Source organism: Ambystoma mexicanum, chromosome 8 (genome assembly GCF_040938575.1).
Source record: "Ambystoma mexicanum isolate Mex_15411 chromosome 8, UKY_AmexF1_1, whole genome shotgun sequence".
Classification (NCBI taxonomy): domain Eukaryota; kingdom Metazoa; phylum Chordata; class Amphibia; order Caudata; family Ambystomatidae; genus Ambystoma; species Ambystoma mexicanum.
The window spans coordinates 1,513,953,443-1,513,967,844 of NC_090929.1; positions in this window are offsets into that span (position 1 = coordinate 1,513,953,443).

Sequence of the window (14,402 nt, forward strand, 5' to 3'; positions counted from 1 at the left end):
CTACGCGTATTTCGGGGGCGCGCGGGAAGTGACACACGATTGAGCGGGGTACGTGTATTTCGGGGGTGCGTGGGAAGTTACACACTTGAATTGCACGTGTGGGTCCTCCCAGGTGTTCCCTCTACACCCTCCACGGCCCCTGCAGGTGGCTCACACCACAGGGGCCTACCCAGCACATGTCATGCAGGCACCCCACCCACCATGCCCATGCCCACCAGCCAACCCACATGTCAACTTGCACTACTCCCCCCCAACGCATGTCCCCCTGCACCCCCAGCCACCAGGGGCAGCCTCCACCAGGCCCCCACCCATGTCTCACACCACCCCCACCCCCCAGCACTGTGTGGCACCTGCCAGCAGGCCCCAACCATGTCCAACTCATGTCTCCCACCACCCCCACCCCCCAGCACCGTGGGGCACCTGCCAGCAGGCCCCCACCCATGTCCAACTCATGTCTCCCACCACCCCCACCTCCTAGCCACCAGGGGCAGCATCCACCAAGCCCACACCCATGTCTCCCACCACCCCCACCCCCCAGCCACCATGGCCAGCCACCACCAGGTCCTCACAATCCCCAACACAAATGTCATTACAACTCGCACACATGAGCCATACCACAGCCATATCGCAACTGCCACCACCATCCATACACATACAACAGCATGAGCAGCCAAAGGGGAGCCAGACATCACATGCAACACAGGAAGTGCACCACACATGTACACACACCACCACACTTGCATGCATGTGTACACCCCTGCCAAGTGTCGCACTGTTCAGACGGCCATCCATGTCACATCTGCCAATCAGGCTTCCACATACCGCTGTCACATGCATCCATGTGGCATCACTGTTGCACCCTTGTCAAATACACACACATGCACATGTACACAGTGCTCATACATGCAGCTGGAAACAACATACATGCGTGACATCACGGACATGTCTACTCACATACACATTCATCCAAACATGTGTGCCCACACAACTGCATTTGGCATGCAAGCCTACACACACAAGCACCATCCATGTCTCACACATCACAGCCCTCACATGTTTCAGCCCCACGGCCCTGTACACCCCCACCCATACTCGACCCCATACAATCAGGATGCATGTACACTCACCGCTCGACTCCAGATGGGTCTGCTTCTCAAGGACCTGGACGTGGAGCGCTGGGGATATGCGTTCCAGGACCCTCATCTGTTCTCCCGACAAGTGGCCCCGGCGCCCCTTGGCATCCGCTGCCTTCAAGAGGCGCCGGCCCTTGTTCAGAGTCCTGGACCTGAAGTCCTCCCAGCGCTTCCTGACATGTTGGAAGTCGCGGACTGCCACCCCCTCCGCGTTGATGGCAGTCACGATGTCAGTCCAGATCCGAGTCAGTCCTTCCTTGTCGGCGTGGGAACTTCCGAAGAGGGCATCATACTGGCCCAGGACTTGCTCCACCAGGACACCAACTTCGGTGGCACTGAAGCTGGTGCCTCTCTGCCTCTCTGGCCGGGGGTTGTCAGTGGTCACAGATGGTGTTTGCCCCGACATGACAACCCCAGAGGCAGGAGTGGGTGGGCAACTGGGTCCTGGGGCTGGGCTGTGGAGCGATGGAATCCCAGTCGGGAGTCTTCGGTTCCAGCAGGGGTGGTCACAGCAACAGCACCCCTGGCTGATGTGCAGGCAGCAAATGGCAGTGCACGTGGGCAGCAGGCAGTCAGGCAGCAGCAGATGGCAGGTGGGAGCGTGCTCGGGGCCCTGGGGGGCAGTAGTACACCCTTCTGGGCAGGAGCGTGGTCTTCCGTGTGCATACACGTGGCCAGCTTGATACGGAGTGATTTGGCACGTGAAAAATCTGCACGTCAGCGTGTAATACGAGGAAAGGGCCATGCGCATAAGCGCGCGTGGAAACTGCACGTCCGCGTGTAATATGAGGAAAGGGCCATGCGCGTAAGCGCGCGCGTGGAAACTGCACGTCCGCGTGTAATACGAGGAAAGGGCCATGCGCGTAAGCGCGCGCGTGGAAACTGCACGTCCGCGTGTAATACGAGGAAAGGGCCTATGCGCGTAAGTGACGTGACGCGCGCGTGCGTTTCCCTCAGCACGGGTTAAAGGTGAGCGGGCCCAGCAGTTCGCTGTACGTGCCTTTCGTGATGACCGACGTGTGTTGCTGCGTCCTGTTGTTTCGCGCGCCATCACAACTTCACAGCTCTCAAGGACGTATCTCTTCTTTTGGCGGGGGTATTGGCTACGTGTGTTTTTCTGCATCGCGCTAGTCAGACGGTGAGTCGCACACGCTCTTTTTCCCACTGCGGGTGCCCCTGTGTATCGCACCCATTTTTGATGTCATAGTAGCCTGCGTGTCCCACGCGTACGCGTTATTCGTGTTACTGGGTGTCACCGCGTACTGCGGGAGGTTCAATCCACGCACGTAGGCTGCAGGGTTGCGTGCACGGTTTTACTGCAGTTTTGGGGTGCCTGAGCGTTGCGTGACCCGTCACCACATCACCGGGGTCACATACAGCCTTGCAGGTGCAGGGGGCTGTTAACATCTTGCTTCCCACCCCCTTCACCCAAATTGCCCAGGTCAATTGTGGTGTACACCTCCCATTGGCACCACTCCATCTGTGCCAGCACTACTACATCTGTGCCATGGTTGGGAGGCCACCAAAGGTGAGGGGCGCCTCAGCTGGGCGTACTCCTCGCGGCGGGCGTGGTCGGGGACGTGGCCGTGGTGACCAGGGAGTAGGGGTACTCCAGGGTGTCCAGGGCAGCCACAGAGGGGGAAGAGGCAGGGGTGCGCCACTTGAGCACAATGTTGTGCCATGTGTCGGTGCAGCCATGCCACCACCCCCTGTGGTTCCGGGGGATGCAGCTCCTGCATCTGGCACTGGCACCCATATGACCCGGCAGTCCGTTCCATCGACTGCCACGGGCCCAAGGGTGGTGGTAGCTGCAGGTGCAGCTGTGGACACCGCCACCCAGGCTCAGGGTCTGCCAGCGCAGGCTGCGTTGGCACTTGAAGAGCCCTTGGTAGATCTCCAACAGGCCAGGGGGGAAACCATAGGGGCACGCCGGGCTGCTCAGACCAAGACACGTGTCCCTCGGGCAGTCATGTCATCTGCTGCCCCGAACAGCCGGGTGTTGGCAAGTGCAGGGGCAGATGCACCCAACAGCACCCCGGTTGTGAGTCTGCCAACCAGGACCGTTGCGGCCAACCACCCTGCCACAGCTGATGCTGCTGCGCAGGGTCCATTAGTGGGCACCCAGCTGCCACTGACACAAGTCAGGCCTCTGGTCATCCCTTCACCTGCCACTCCCTTGGCTCAATCCACCAATCCCACTGGCCATGCTGGTCAGGGCGGCATTAGCCAGCCAGGGTCTGCGCCACAGTCCAAGAGGAGGAAGGTTGCACCTGCAGCACAGGCTGGGACCCCACACACAGCCACGACCTCCTGCACGTCGAGGAAGAAGCCTTTCTGTAAGCAGGAACTGGACTTCCTCGTGGACTACGTGCGGGGCCACAGCCGTGACATGCTAGTGGATGCCAATAGTCAGACCACGGCTGCCCAACGTGACACCCACTGGAAGCATGTTGCGGAACATGTCAGTTCATTCGGCCATGAGGTGCGCACGGCGCAGGAGTGCAAAAAGCGTTGGAATGACATCAAGCGCAGCACTAAGGCCAAGCGTGCCTCAAATTACAACTTGACTCTGGTGACTGGCGGTGGGCCTGCACCAGAGGAGGAAGAGCTCACTCCGCATGAGGCTCTCGTTGCGGAGTTCATACCACCTGAATTGGTCGAAGGAGTGGGAGAGAAGCTGGACTTTGATGCCCAGTCCAGTGAGTGTTGATGCGTGTTTGTTGAGGACGTGTGTGTTTCACTTGTGGGATGTGTTGTGCATGATTGCTGCTACATGTGACGTGTACATGGTTCTGATTTGCAAGTAATGCAATGCTACCGTCATGCATGTCTCCTCTGCCTGCATGCGGGACTCCATGTAGGCATGCTCCCTTGCCCCTCCTCCGCCACTCTGCACCCCAGTTCCACCTTTGCACTGGTCTGCTCCAATCTTGCCAATGTGTAGTTTCTTGTCCATGTGTCCTGTGTAGATGCTAACTTCCAGCATAGAATCTGCCAGACATATGCCATGTCGTACAGCCTTAGTACTCGATGCAGGGTATCTCACTTGTACTGTGCATGGGTCAAATGTCCCGCAGGGACATGAGGGCCCATTCATGCTCCATGTGCATTGCACGCATGCCCCTATGTGTCCTTGACTGGATGATCACTGTAATATCAGTCCTTGTTTACATACATTGTCTGCCATCTCATCAGCCTTCCCATGTCAACTGTGCCTCAGTCCTGCGTTGCACACATGTTTAGGCTCTGACAATCTGTGTGGCTCACAGGCCTCAGCCTGTTCAATGGCCAATGACTCTGTCCAACTCTTGTTGTGTCTTCTTCACACGTGGGCGGCCTCCGGAGTTTCCATCATGTGTCCTGCCCACTGTCCCAGCATCATTTGCAGTGTTGTCATTTGAATCACATGAAGCTGTTGATGCCAGTCAACACTGCCTGTCAATACACAGGTGTATGGTCAGCCTTTTGATATCATGATAGGCATCCCTGCTTTGGTACTGGCGTGGAGGGGTGCTTGGCTTCTGGACATGGTACACATTGAATGCACAATGCACGTGATGTCTGATTTTGACATTGCACGGCCTTCACATTTCCTGGCACACACCATGTAGTGCTTGTACATGTAGGTAGTGAGTGGCGTACACATTTACTGCACTGCATAGACCCACTTCCATGGAAACTGCCACCTTTCAACAGGTCTGATCACTGAAGCTATTCAAAGTAGACCCAGCATGCATGCCAGGTCATATGTTGTGTGTCACATGTCTGCCTAATGCCTTTGCTGTCGGTGTGTGTGTGTGTCGTGTGCTTCTGACATGTGTATTGACCTTTTCCTCTCTATTTTTCAGGTGATGACGCAATGGAGGCAGAGGATGGTGTTGTCATGCCAGACACAGGTTTGGTAACGCCACATCAACCCGGCACTAGTGGGGGTCGTGGGGTGGTAGGCCACGAAAACCCCCAAGTGCTGCAGTCCATCTTGTCTCTGGCTGCCTATGAGTCCAGCCTTGATGACGACTCTGACGTCCATGTTGAGTTGGATGACCATCAAGTCCATGTGTCAGGTGTGAGTGATTCTGATGTGGACACTCCTCTGTCTGCGACACCTGCACTGAGGGATCAGACAGTCTTGGTTCCTCCGCCCGTGGTGGATCGGGACGCAGGGTCACCCTCCACACCAGTCACTGATGTGCCTGGGACACGGGGGCATGTAGTCGTGCAGCCGCAGGCGGTGCCAACACAGCGAGGACCCCCGGTCCTTGGGTCCCACAGGGGTCAAGCCCGGCAACGCGGTCGCCGCGCGCAACCGCTGTATACTGAGTGGGAGCAAGACATGACTGCCAATTCCGAACGGCAGGGGGCAGCAATGGAGAACATCGCTGAGAGCATGGAGCGTGTGGCCCGATCTGTGCTCCCCCCTGCTAGGCAGGTGCTTCTCCAGCAGCAGGCGGCACGGTCCACGGCCCGCTCGCTCAGGCTGGGCATGGCGGCCTCAGACAGGGCACGCCAGGCAGAAATGTCGTCTCTGCGTCAAGCAATTGCTGCTCATGCAGAGGCGCACATGGATGCCTTGAGGGAGGAGTATGCTTCCCTCAGATCCACTCTGGGTGTCCTTATGATGTCCCAGAGGCAGCGGGCAGAGGAGAGGTTTGCACAGCTTGAGTGTACCATCTCAGCTGAGCTACAGGCTTGCCGGGAGGTGCAGCGGTTGTCCAGCCAGGCCTTGTAGGAGGAACTCCGTGTTACACGTGCTACCTTGCAAGAGGAAGCACGTGTATCACGGGAGGTTCTGCATGCAGACCTACGTCACATCGCCACACAGAACCAGGCTCACCCGTCCGGCAGACTTGCTGCCGACAAGGGGCAAGCTGCGGCTAGGCGTGGCCAGGCTACTGTTCCACGTCCTCCTTTCCAGGATGAGCCAGACTCGGACGACCATCTATCTCCCACATAGGTCATGCTGTGCAGGCGTTGAGCCCATGGAGAATTTTTTTTTTTTCAGCATCATCGCATGTGGATGTTGAGCAGCACCCTGTACCTCCCCCCTCCTGGGTGCCTCCCCTCCCCCCCGGGTCGTATGTGGCCATTTTTGATTTTTCCTCTAGTTTAGTTAGTTAAGTTTCTGTATGATAGTTAGTTTAAATAGGTAATGTAAGTTTTCCATAGTTAGTGTAATTAGTTAATAGTTGATTTAGTTTAGTCTATTGTGCTTTCATGTGACGGTGCGGTGCTTTGTGGCTTTTGAAGGCATCCACTGTCTGTTCCAGCTGGGCCCTTCATGGTTGTCTTGTGTATGTGTTTGCTGCTTGGGTTCCTTGACTCACATATGCCACTCCTGCCTCCCTTATCCATGGGCTCGCAAGGATGGTTCGGTGTTACAGCATTTTACACAAGGGCATTGGACTGTCATATCTGTGGCATGTCTGGTGCTGTGTGACTTGTGTTGACACCCCTAGTGGGGATGATTTAGGTGTCATTGTCCACTGTTCAGCTTTTGCTAGATGGGGTGTATCATGATTAATGTGGACATTGATTGCTATGCATTGTGTAGTATGTTTCTTTTCTTTCCTGTACATGTGCTTGTAGCAATTCATGCTGTAGATAGTATTCCACACTTTGGAGGTGAAAGACGGACTGATGGTGTGATTTGTGATGTGACTCTCTGACATGGTCAAGTAATGAGATGCCTGATGAGACACACACAGATGACTTTGAAGCATTAATCATGTGTTACATGCCCTTTCTGCAGGTGGATGAGCCTCCAGAGCACCTTTGCCAGCAGACATGTCCCATTGGACGACGGAATTCTGGACCCGTTTGTTGGTGCACACATGCACATGTGTGCAGAAGCAGAGGCACAGTGATTGCAGACCCACATCCTAGTACTGCTGACATGTTCCAAGGAACTCCAGGCAAGGTGAGCATCACAGGGGGGCCACGACACAGCAAAGCTTGCACCAGGCGAGTTGCACATGCAGGCTTAGTCACAGCACTGAGGGTGAGCTTAGACGAATATTGGTGTTGAAGCACACAATGCAGCTCAGATGTGTTTGTGGACTGATGGCTGCTGATAGTAGGGTTGTCTGGGACACATGCAGGGGCAGTGGCACATACCCTCCGGTACACCAAGGTCCATTGAGCCACTTGTATCAACCATGTAGCCTTCCGAGACATGGAAAGGGGCAGCTCACAGGAACATGCAGCAAGGGACATACTCCGGTGCAGTGCATGTCTTTTCCACGTACTTCATGATAAATGCACTGCCAACTTTGTTTCGGTCATGGTGGTACACAACTTGCTCTGTAGTCATGGCTTGCAATATGGGTCTGTCTGCTTACCCAGGGAACATTGCATGTTGTGTGAATTGTGACACATTGGTGTTCCATTTGCCACGCACCCAGCAGCGGCTGCCTTACTGCATTGACTGTGTATGACCCGTCACAGGGGTGATGTTATATATGGGTACGAAGCATCAACCACAGATTGTCTGTTTGTAGAGTAGTCTGTTGCTATGGGGCATGTTTGGTGTTGTGTATTTGTGCAATTGGCACATACAGGTTGTTGACTGTGTCTCTCTTTGCAGCATTGCAGTGCTCCTGTAACTAGACCTGAGAGTGCGCAGGCAGGAGGCCAGCACTCAAAACCAGAGCTAAGTGTCTTGTTGTTTTTCTTACAAACTGCTCTGCATAGGCTTGCTGGGGAGTGTACTGATGCATGGATGTATGTGTGCTTCAATTTGGTATGTTATTTTCTCCCTAATCACCCGTGATCCTATGCAATTTTGAAACCTGTACCCTCTACCCGGTGTTCCTGCTTCCCGTGCCTATCCAAGCAACGTTCCCTGACCCTCTTTCCCCACTGGGGTTGCGGATGCCTGTGTAAGCCCCGAACTTGCAGGCGCCAAAACCCTAGAGGGGGTGGTTGGTTCGTACCACTCCTGAACCTGGACTACAGAAAGCCATGACAATGATGTCCAAGTCTGTTTGGATTGTGTATGTGTTCATGCAGGTTGTACATTTTCGTGCATTCCCTAGTTTCATGTGTCATTCCACCTCCCCTCTCCTGCCGCTCATTCCAGTCATCCAGTGTGTCAACACCTGTCCCGACTGCATATCCCTGAACCTCCTTCCCCACCAGGGTCTCAGGGGCCTGTGTGAGTTTGACCTTGCAGGCACCCGGGACATGGTGGGGGTGGTTGTTTCGTGGCACTCCTGCGCCTGTACAGGGGACCTCTGACAGTACACATCCATTCATGGTGCATCATCCTATGTCATGTACCACACATGTCTCACATCCTGTCGTGACATTGTTTTGCTGTGCTACCTTGGTTGTTGCATCATTGTGGTAGTACTTGGCCCTTGTGAGGTACTGCTACGTCAAGTCATCTACTGGAGGGTGTTTGGGTTCGTTTTCATGCCTTGGATTTTGTGTTTCGGAAATGAGTGTGTATTCTGAGGGTTCAGGCATCTTTTTACACACAAGATGGGAGATGGTGACTAAGGGTTAAGGTGATCCTGTGGCCAGGTGGAATTGAGGTTTGGGGGCTCCATGACCCAGGTGCAGTTGTTCAGTGGGTCATGGTCATTTGTGAGGGAGGGGGGGGGTTGTTCTTGATTGTTGCCTTGCCCTGCAGTGTGATGGGAACTCTGACATAGTAATGGTGGTATCCCATGTACATGTTGTGTTCTGCTGATCAATGCCTGTTCATGTGTTGTGTTTTCCTTTGAGGTGCGAGGGGATAGTTGTGGTTTGACATGCTGGGGTGTACACATGGTGGATGTTCACATGTGATGTGTAGGGAACACTGATGGTCACTTGAGTGCACATGCATATGTGGAGTGCATGTCCTTGCAGAACCACACACTTGCACTCTGATGCACTACATGTACTTCCACCCTTGCATATCCATGTGTACACTGTTTGCCTTCTGGTGCCCACTGTGTCCCGGCAGCACATGTTCAGTGACCGATCATGCACGACTACATGCCCCCAGTACATGCCTGATTTGATGTTTGACGTGGTCTGTCACTTAGATGTGATGCTCAGGGTGTGCATCACACACAATGGCTGTTCACTGTGCTGTGCACTGAGCAGTGTGATGCAGGAGTAGGACACTGCACACATGAGCTGCAGTGTTGATTTTGCAATGCATGATGTGCATGTAGACAGGCATTCATTGTGATGTTACGTCCACGACTGTTGTAATGCATTTGGAAATGACTTATTTTGGGTGGGAGGTTGTTGGTCTGTCATTTCATCTGATTCCGGGTCAGGCAGCAGTGTCCGATGCCACTGTGCATTTAGGACATGGCAATGTGTACCTTATCGTTACTGCATTGGTGTATGGGTATTGCGTGCCATGACATGTTGATGTTTGGGAGGGTTTGTGTGACATGACAGTGATGGCCATGGCCTGGTTTGCAGGTGTGTGTGATGCACACCTTGCATGTCCGTGTCATCCGCTTCTCAGAGCAACTAGCTGGGGGTAGATTTCTCTCCGCAGCAGGGCCCTCCCCTGGAACAGACTTCCGGCCTGACTTGAACTTGAGGGGAATCATCTCCAGTTCTGGAAGCACCTCAAGTCCTTCCTCTTTGCTTCTGCTTACTACCTGCCTCTCCCTTGCAGAATTCTCCACTGGAACTGCACAGGAGCTGCAACTGGGCCACTCTCACCGACCTTGGTCCCTGGCCCAGCCACTCTCCACTTGCACTGCCTCCCTGGCAACCCCTGCACTGCAGTACTGTCTCTCTATCCCTACAGCCCTCCCTTCCCAGCACTTGTCTGCACTCACCTTTGTAGTTGCCACCAGGTGACCTATGTATTATTTTTTCGGGCTACTTCCCCTGTACTGGACTCCCCCCCACCCTTCCCCTTGCACTTTTCCCATTCCCCCTACCCCTGCACTTGCACGATCCCAATGACAACTGGCCTAGTAGTACCGTTCTCTGTGTTCCCTTGTTCCCCCCTCCCTGCCTCATTGCGCCTTGGAATACTTGTGTATGGCCCATATCATGTCATATGTCATATGTGTGCCTTTTGGTCACACAGGATAGCTTGTGTTTAAGTAGCTAGGGATGCAGACGATGTGGCACTTCCATGGCAACTATCTCAGGGTGGTAAGGTTGTGACAGTTGACTGTCTCTTTGTCATCATCGATTGTCACCTGGTATGTGCCAGGCCTGTGTGCACTCCGCAGGGGTGGGAGTTTAGGTGAAAAATGTGGCCACAAGCTGGGTCCGGGCTTCCTCGCCACGTGCCCTGTCCCCTCCCATGGGCAGCGCCTGTGGTTGGGGATGTGGGGGCACCACCATGTCCACCAGGACGCCCTGCCGTGTTGCAACATTGTGCAGGACACATGCTGCCACAATGATCCTGCACACTACTGGTGGTGCATAGAGTAGTTGCCCACCAGAGCGGTCAAGGGAGCGGAAACGTGACTTGAGCACTCCGAATGTGCGCTCCACTATGCCCCTGGTTGCAATATGGGCGGCGTTGTATCTTACCTGGGGTGGTGTGGTGGGGTTCCGGATTGGCGTCATCATGTGGTTGCTCAGAGGGTAGGCACTGTCCCCTGGGGAGATGATAATAGTTGAGATAATTAGGGTTTGGATATTTGTCTGTGTGTGACTTGCATGCATGTGCAAGGGCATTTGTACTGACCTAGGAGCCATGTGTCGCCATGCTGCCCAGCTTCCAGGGCCCGGCTCAGGGCGGACATTCTGTATATGAAACTGTCATGGGTGGAGCCAGGGTAGTTTGCATAGACAGAGGTGATGATTCCCTTTGCATCACATACCACCTGTACATTGATGGAATGCCAGTGCTTGCGGTTTCGGTAGATGTGCTCAATGGCCCTAGGTGGACGAAGGGCCACATGGGTGCAATCTATGGCACCGAGCACTTTGGGGAAGTGTGCCACCCTGAAAAAATCCAGGACAACGGCCTGCCTTTCTGCGGGTGTTCTGGGCATGTATATGTGCCTGCGGACTGAGGGGCGCGCTGTCATGATTGCCAGTACCTGGTGTAGGCAGCGTGACTGCGTGGCCTGTGAGACCCCCCCCACTATGGCAGTGGTCCGCTGAAATGACCCAGTGGCCAAAAAATGCAGGACATTGAGCACCTTCTCCAAGGGGCTCAATGCTTGGGAGCAAAGGGTGGGGGATGTGAGGTCATCTTCCCACTCCCTGACCAGGTCTAGGATGATATGGGGTGGAAACCTATACCTGCCATAGACCTGGTCATCAGGCATCCCAAAAAGGCTTGTCCGTGTTGCGAAAATGCGTGCCCTGGCTATTCTCCTCCTCCTGCGGTGTCCCACGCTCAGTGCAGCGACAAATGGGGCATTCATCGTAGCTGTATATACGCGTTTGTTGTTTGCGCGCACTTTTATGCTGTGCGCAGGGACGCTTCCGCCTGTCTTCGTGTGGCAGACGCGTTGACGCCTGTGCACGTCTTTTGCCGTGCGCGTGTTTCCCGTGTTCGGATACGGTCCGAGTGTCATCGCGTGTGATCGGAGGGGAGTGTGCGTACACGCAAGTGGCCTGGGTACGTGTGTTTCGGGGTGCCCGGGAAGTTCCACACGCGATTAGCCTGGGTACGTGTGTTCCGGGGTGCCGGGAACTTTCACACGCGATTGGTGGAAATCCACGTGTGTTCTGTCATCACGTGCAATGAGGGAAAAACCTGCGCGCGTCACGTCACTTACGCGCATAGGCCCTTTCCTCGTATTACACGTGGACGTGCAGTTTTTCACGCGCGCTGAAATGCGCATGCACGTCTGTACGCGTCACGTCACAGGGGCGTTTGCGCTTGAGGGGCCTTCTGTCCAATGAAAATGCGTATGCGTGCAGACGCGCTTACGCGCTAAGGGCCTTTCCTCGAATTACACGCTGACGTGCAGATGTTTCACGTGCCAAATCACTCCGTATCAAGCTGGCCACGCGAAAACACACGGAAGACCACGCTCCTGCCCAGAAGGCCGATTCACTGCCCCCCAGTGCCCCGAGCAGCCTCCCACGTGCCATCTGCTGCTGCCTGCCTGCCTGCTGCCACCGTGCCCTGCCATTTGGTGCCTGCACATCAGCCATCTGCAGGGGTCCAGTTGCTGTGTCCACCCCTGCTGGTACAGAAGACTCCCGACTCGATTAACATCGCTCCACAGCCCAGCCCCAGGACCCAGTTGCCCACCCACTCCTGCCCCTGGGGTTGCCATGTCGGGCACATCCACATCTGACCCCAGTGGCAACCCCCGGCCAGAGGGGCAGAGGGGCACCAGCTTCACTGCCACCGAAGTTGGTGTCCTGGTGGAGCAAGTCCTGGGGCAGTATGATGCCCTCTTCGGATCGTCCCGCGCCAACAGGGAAGGACGGGATAGGATCTGGGCCGACTGTGTGGTTGCCATCAACGCGGAGGGGGTGGCAACCCGCACCATCCAGAAGGTCAAGAAGCGCTGGGAGGACTTGAGGTCCAGGACCCTCATGAAGGCCCGGCGCCTCGTGGAGTTGAGCGGTAAGTGGCCAAGCATTGCTGTGTGAGACAGGGCATGTTGCAGTGTGCTGGTTGTCTGATACTTGCCTGCATTTGTGACATAGGCCATGTACGCATGTATGTGTGCAGGGACATCATGGGAATGCATGTGCGACCTGTAATGTGTGAACCGCACGGTTGTTGCATGTGTTTGAATGCGACATGGGGAGCCCTGTGCAGATTGCACACATGAGAGCATGGCAGTCTCTGTTCCTGGACATGGGTGGGAGCGAGGGATGGGTGCTGATGCCAGATACATATGTGGTATCCATGTCTGTGTGCCTGACCTGCGTGTCTGTGACTTGTGAGTGCCATGGATGCATGACACATGTCTGTGACAATGTACTGATTCACTGATGCAGCCTAGTCATCCTTGTATGCACTGTGATTGGGGTGTACGGGGCCAGATGGATGTGACTGAGGTGAAGTGTGTGCATGTGATAGGCATGACCCATGATGCATGTGAGTCCCATTACATTGTATGATTCGAGAGTCCATTGGACATGCATTGAAATGTCCATGGCACGCACCATGACTGTCACTGTGTGAGTTTTGCCTGGACTGACACATGTGTTGTGGTGTGACATGTTGGAAGTTTACTTTGACAGTGGCACTCATCTGCTATTGCTTCCTGTCTAGGGGACCATTGTACAGTACCCTGATGCTTGTGTTCTATGTCTCCCTCTACGCAGCGGCTAGTGAAGGAGAGGGCGGAGACGGCGCTGTGGAGCAAGGCGGCGGGGATGCCCCCACGGCTGCAGCGGAAGGGGTGGGTGAGCCCCCACAGGGGCCTGCTACGGCGGTAGACAGCGAGGAGCCATCCAGGTTGGTGGTTTCCACAGAGGAGGAGGAGGCCGCCACTGAGGCGCACATGGGGCCTGGTGGGGGCACCCCTGCTGGTGCAAGTGGTGCAGTCCAGGGGCAGGGGCAGGAGACAGCACAGGTCACCGTGGAGGGGCCTGTGCATATCGCTGTCCCTGAACCTGTGGGTGCACCACCTTGCACCAGCAGGGATGCCCCGTCCCAGGCCCGTCCGCAGGTAGAGGGGATGTCCATGTCATGTCATCTGACTCCCCTCCACCTGCGGATGAGGGGACCCCTGGCCGTGTGGAGAAGGTCCTGATTGGGGTCGCGATGCGCACGGCTGTGATTCGTGATGCTGTGCGTGCTTCCCAGGAGGAGCACGCACGTCATCACGAAGAGCACCGTGCCGACGTGGCCCAATTGGGATCGGCCATGTTCGGGGGTTTCCTGCATGTGTCGGCCAATCTGGCAGCCCTCTCCTCCTCTGTGGAGACTATACGCCAGTCCTTCTCCTTGCCATCTTCCGGCCCAGATGCCACCAGGGCCCCCTGTGGACCTGCCCTGACCAATGCAGCCAGCTCGGTGGGGATCCCATCCCTGCCACAGTCGGGAGTCAGAGGTCCAGCAGGGGTGGACAACACAGCAACTGGACCCCAGCAGATGGAGGATGTGACGGCATCATCGGGCAGGGCACGTGCACGACGGCGTCGGTGGTTTCCATCATCCTGGATGCCGTTGTGCTGGCAGAGGCAGTGGCGTTGGAGGCAGCAGCAGGCTCGACGTGGGAGGCATCATGGCTCGGGGCCATCAAGATCAGAGGGGCAGGCATCGGCCGGAGGGCAGGAGAACCCTGGGATGGAAGTGTCTTCCGTGTGGGAGCAGTTGGTCCAGCGGATAGGTGCGGAGCGGCAGCGGGCGGAAGAGGAGCGGCTCACCAT